Here is a 5,888-nt window from a genome sequence, read left to right as displayed (position 1 = left end):
ACTTCCCTTAAATATTCACTTGATGCTTGACTTGTACATAAAGTTCCGGTGATGCTCCACATAAAATATGTCCACAGTACAGTTCATAAGTAATCCACTTGCTAAATCCGCAGCACAACGGTACAGTTCATAAGTAATCCACTTGCTAAATCCACAGCACAATGGTACAGTTCATAAGTAATCCACTTGTTAAATCCACAGTACAATGTTAAATGATACGGTACTCAAGTTCTTGAACAATAGTAATCCAATCAATACTTCATATGTTTGACAGATAATCCATTAAACAATTCATATAGTTGACAAGTAATCCAATAAATAATTCATGTGCTTGATAGGTAATCCACTGTTTCGTACAGTTGCTGAAACAAAAATAAATAACTAAAAATGACCATAAGTAGTGACGACAAGAGAGGTCTAAGAGTGAGAGCGCTCTCTTATTAAATGTGCTGTTAGACAGCGACAATATGAGTGTGTCATTAGAATTATGACGAGCACTCGATGTAGATGATTCTTGAATATGTCAGCTACTTCGACTGACCATATATCAGCTGTCTTCAAACGATGACTTGAATGACTTGTAGTACTAGATTTTCACCCACACCGGTTGTAGTATCACGGTTGTCTAGTTTCACCCACACAGGCTGTAGTATCCAGGTTGTCTCAGCATATCATGTTTGATCTCTTTCGCTTAGGATGTTAAAATAACTTTGAACAATGCTGTGCTCCTAAAGCTATCTCAACTGGTGTAAAAGTACAACCACATAAATCAGGCTTCCAGATAAATGACACTTAGGACAGTAGTCAACTGGAAAAGTTGAAAATACAGCTCAGACAGGAACAGTTCAAATTGTTCATTTCATCACAGATGAAAAAAATAGCTTGCTAATGGTAACTGTGTCATGGCAGGTCAATGTGACATGTAGTAGTAGATCTAGATACCAAGTGTGTAGTCAAAAAAATTTAATAAATTCTGGATTAGTTGCAATTCATGTAAAGTTCAATCTTGAAGTACAAGTTAAAATAGTAGGCACAGTTAACTTTTAATTTCAGCTCTGTTTTCTGTTAGAGTGTTAGACTAGCTGAAGATAATAATAATGTCACTCTTGGATCACGTGAATCTCACTTGAAAAATTGTATGCTGGTCTCAATAAATGTAGATCTAGGTCATCTCTTTAATGTTGAATGTGTCGCTGAACGACCAAATGAGAAAAATAGTAGAGTCTATAATAATCAGGTTTTAGATGTCTTGCTCGTTGAGTGGCGTCATGTGTAAACAAATATTTTTTAGAGTTACTTTTTCATGTGTTAACTAAATAGTTCACTTGCCAACTTCAAAAATATCCGTATAAATGTTACTGTAAGTAACTGTAGTATTAAAATACTTCTGACAGCAATAGGAAAAATTCTTGACTTGTTCCTCTGGTGCTCATAAATCCTTTAAGTTAGTAGATCTGACACTTCTGATATCATAAAATATCGTTTGCTGACACTTCTGACACTATAAATGCTGTTTGCTGACACTTCTGACACCAAAGATGTCATTTTCTGACAATAAATGACTGGCACTTTGGACACTTCTGACACCATTAAATGTCACTTTCTGACAATAAATGAATTATGACTTTGGACACTTCTGACACCATTAAATGTCGTTTTCTGCCACTGTGTCATGGCATCCCACTTCTGACACCATAAAATGTTACCGTGTTATTTTATATGTTATGAATGTGGCTGTGGTTATCGATGTAGGCGTGGTGGTGACATTGGGTTCTTGTTACAAATCACAGAATAATGAAATGACGCTGGGTGTAGCAGACACAATAAGTTTAATATAACACCACATAGTGAATACACCATACAATTCGACCCAGGAATGGTCAGTATTAATCCAACAGTAATATACGAATATCACAACTTAGTACTTATTCTATAACCAACTACTTTAAACATCTAACTCTACTGCTTATATCTTAAGTGACTCAATACAAGTGCTTGCTACAAGATCTCTATGTGGACTGACTTGCCTTTTAACTCTCTGGTTCACCTAAGGTCAAAAGTGTTCACCTTGGTGCAACATGGGTTGTGAATAAGATTCACAATATGGAATTAACATACACAATACAGAATTAGGGTTTCTACTCTATGGCACCAACTTTGAGGTGGTGACAGTGATCTTGTTTTGATTGTTAAAAGCAATAAAGTTTCAAAGATTCATTTCGCGTTGTAAAAAAAAAATTTAATGTAAAATCTCCCGCTGGTCGACGGAGGATGGCATCGAGCAGGGTATGAAACCGAGACCGTAGAGATACTCAGTCCTGAAGGCCATGCCGCTCATGCATAGCAGAAAGTACGGTCTAACGTTTTACAAATGATAATACGTACAATGTAAAGTAAAATTCTTAAAATTATATTCTTGTTGAATTTCAAACAAAATTAATTGTAATAATAATTAAAAAAAACACAACAAGAAAACGTGTTCGGGCCTTTGTGTCTTGCTGCTGTCACTTTTTTGTTGTCTGCATTGATTTTTTTCCTTTGGTCGCGACCAGACCGGCCCATTTGGTACCGGCCCACCGGGCATTTGCCCGTTTGCCCATATAGCCAGTCCGCCCCTGCTTGAAAGGATCATTAGCTAAGTTTAACATACATCTAAATCCAATCCACTTGATTAGTAAACACAAACTAAGGCCCGCAGGCCGCGGGTAATGTCAGCCTAGTATATGTATATACCTTTGGATAGATCAGCTGTGTGGAGCGGGGGAGACTGCTTTGTGGGCGACATCGTTCCGACCACAGCTAATGCCCAGGCATTTATCTCCGAAATGCACTATTCCATAATAATGTTTTTGTAAAACACTAAGAACAAAGACTAAGCATTGTTCAGAGAAGGACACTATTCCATGATTAACTTGGACATCTCTCTATCTTCTTGTCTTTTTTATAAAGCTGCTCCCCAATTAGGTTTCATCATTCATTGTAGCAGAACAAATATATTCAACTTTAACCATAACATATGTAACTTTGGTGTTTCGTTTGCTTGCTAAAATTATTTTTTTCAGATTTCATCTCATTTTTACAAAATTCTGTTTTGAAACATTTTTTTTATACTATACAAGGACATCAAAACAATGTGATGAAGGCTTCCGAGGACGCTGTCATCCTAAATGAGTGTTTTAAACTATTTCAAAGTATCCACTTCGATGTCTCGGATTCAAAAGTCTTACATTTACAACTGTTGGGATAGTTATTTAACACAGTGAATTTCTCTGACATTTTGAAAACAAAGTTGTTATAACACATTATAAATACAGAAAAAAAAAAGAAACCGATTGAGCTTTGAGAAAATTGAACAATTAACAGCTGTTTCGCAATTTTAATTCGTGAATTAGTGTCATCCGTAAGTTCTCGCGTGGGTCCCAACCAGTCGTCATGGGCTCAAGTGCAATGAATCCCTTTGCGCCATTGTTGTTACTCCTCAGGCTGTGGGGCCCTAATGGTAGTGGGCCCGGGTTCATAGAACCCATTCGCGCCATGGGTGCTATGCCAATGGTATCGTTAATGCTTAAAAAGACATTATTACATTAAGTGAAGTCGTTTTATGTAATAATTAGGAACTTTCATAATGGTTTTGTGAGAAGCGTCTGCAACAACAATAAAGTCATAAAGATCTTTTAAAAAAAATTCTAGCGAGTAACACTTGGGTCAGAACGGTTAAGTTTCTTTCCAGTGACTTGCCATCGTTCAGTTGGCACTTTGTACGCCAACAATTAGGCACGCCACAAGACACTTTTCTGAACACCAGTAGGATCCTTCGATCCAGCCCATTACGAACGTAGACTAGATGATCAGATGCCTAGAACATATCTCACAATTCACTGTTCAGTATCAACTTGTCCCAAGCTTCACTTCGAGTTTGACTTGCTCTTTTCTTTCTAAGAGTAAAGTGTGGTGTTGACCAAAACATACTGAATTTCGGAAGCTTACAATGCAGGAAAACTCCAGATTCCAAATGCTTACAGGCCTATTAGCTGGATAAGGAGGAGTTGGGGGGGGGGAAACCACTATTAAAAGTATGTCATTATTGTTTTAGGTTTGTTCTCTACTTGCTGGAAATGCTATCAATCTTGATGTTGATGAAAAGAACAATGAGAAATGTTTTCAAATATTTAAAAAAAATATTACAACTCCCTGGCAAAGTAGCTGACAGTAGATGGTCATTGAAATAGACGGAAAGCTCTCACAGATGTTAAGGCCCAGAAGAAAGCCCTTGTAGAAGACAGGCTCATAAGACTTAAAGTTAAATAGACATCTAGCGGGCAACAAGACTTTCGACATTTGCCCTTGATGAGAGATATCATAGTTCGAGTCAAATACAGTTCCCAATTTTATTTGTTTAGTACCCGTTTAAAGTTAATTTTCCACGTGTATCACAGAAGATAAACTCAGTTTAAAATTGTGATTATGAGTATCAATTAGTTCTTGGATTCACCGTTATATTTTTGTTGCTCCTGTCATTATCCATAAACCAATATTTTGAATCTTGTCTTTTTTTTTTAGCTTGGTTTGGGCTGTAAGCCACATGCTGTTGCACCTTATCCTAGAGCGGATGTCATGTAACTGGTATAAGTCTTTTTCAGAATATTAGCATTTTTTCCCCACTCTGTGCCGGCTAATTTTTTCATAAGGGATAGTGTCTGGATGCCTTGGCTCTGTTTTTTTCTATTTATTCTCTACAAGTTAATTTCGGGTGATAAGTGACTCGAAAATATGGAGGACTGTTTTTTTTTAAACCTCTAAGGTTATTTGTATTTTTGGTTGTTTTGTTGACAGCGAGAAGGTGTTATTTGTCGTCGTTTTGTGTTGGTGGACACTGGGGGAGCTACCACTTTCTACCAAGCGCGTCCACAGGTGGCGGATATGGTAAAGACACTTAGATAAAAAGCTTAGCTGTGAATACCAAATAAACAGCAACGGTGCAACTGTGTTGCAGTCATGGAGGATGAGGTGGAGTGTTCCACTGGCTAAGAAACTCACTAAAAACATCTCAGAAATCCAGGGAAATCATTGTAATAGCGAGTTTAGGGCGCTCTAACTCTAAACCCTGGTAGATAAAACTGGTTAGCTAGGGATAGCAGTACGTATAGGAGAGATAACTCCGAGAATAAACAACTGCTACTGCTCAGATGATCTTGGATGCTCAAATGTTTTGACAGCATACCATGAAAGAAAAGCAGGTGGAAGTAAATGGCCTTCCTGGTACATAATACATTGACATGCAACCTCATCTATGTTGTCATAACAGTAAAACTAGAGATTTCCTAGTGTGTATAACTAGCCCAACGATAAAGTCATCTAGTTAATCAATTAGTGATAATTAATTTTTTTATATTGAAATAGGGAGTTAAATCTTGCAATATTTAAAGATTGAACATTAATTTTGTGTGTTTTTTTCGCCCTAGATAAGCTTTGTTTTTTTATATTTTTTTGTCCATTTGCTTGTTTGTGTTTAGCTCTAGGGTTCAGCTTTACTTCCTCTTTCATGGCGTCATAGACAATATGGCGACTCTTGTATTATAATAAAAGAACAAATAATGGTGAGAACTAACATATTTTGTTCAGCTTTATAAAATATGCGACTAATAAATCTTTGGGATTCGGGTACTTCAAGACTTAAGCCAAGGTAGAATTACAGTAAAACTGTACCGAAAGCGATCAGCACAATATAAATTTTACCACTAGACATAGTATGCCAAAATATTATTTCAATAACAAAAAAAACTCATGAACACACTTAACAGTCAACACACAATCAATGGTGATCCAGAAATGAGCTTTCTACGTGCAGATTAGACTCTTTCAATATACATTAACACCAAACGTCAAAA

The sequence above is a fragment of the Biomphalaria glabrata genome, chromosome 12 (genome assembly GCF_947242115.1).
Source record: "Biomphalaria glabrata chromosome 12, xgBioGlab47.1, whole genome shotgun sequence".
In the NCBI taxonomy this organism is placed as follows: Eukaryota; Metazoa; Mollusca; class Gastropoda; family Planorbidae; genus Biomphalaria; species Biomphalaria glabrata.
This window is presented reverse-complemented; position numbering follows the sequence as displayed.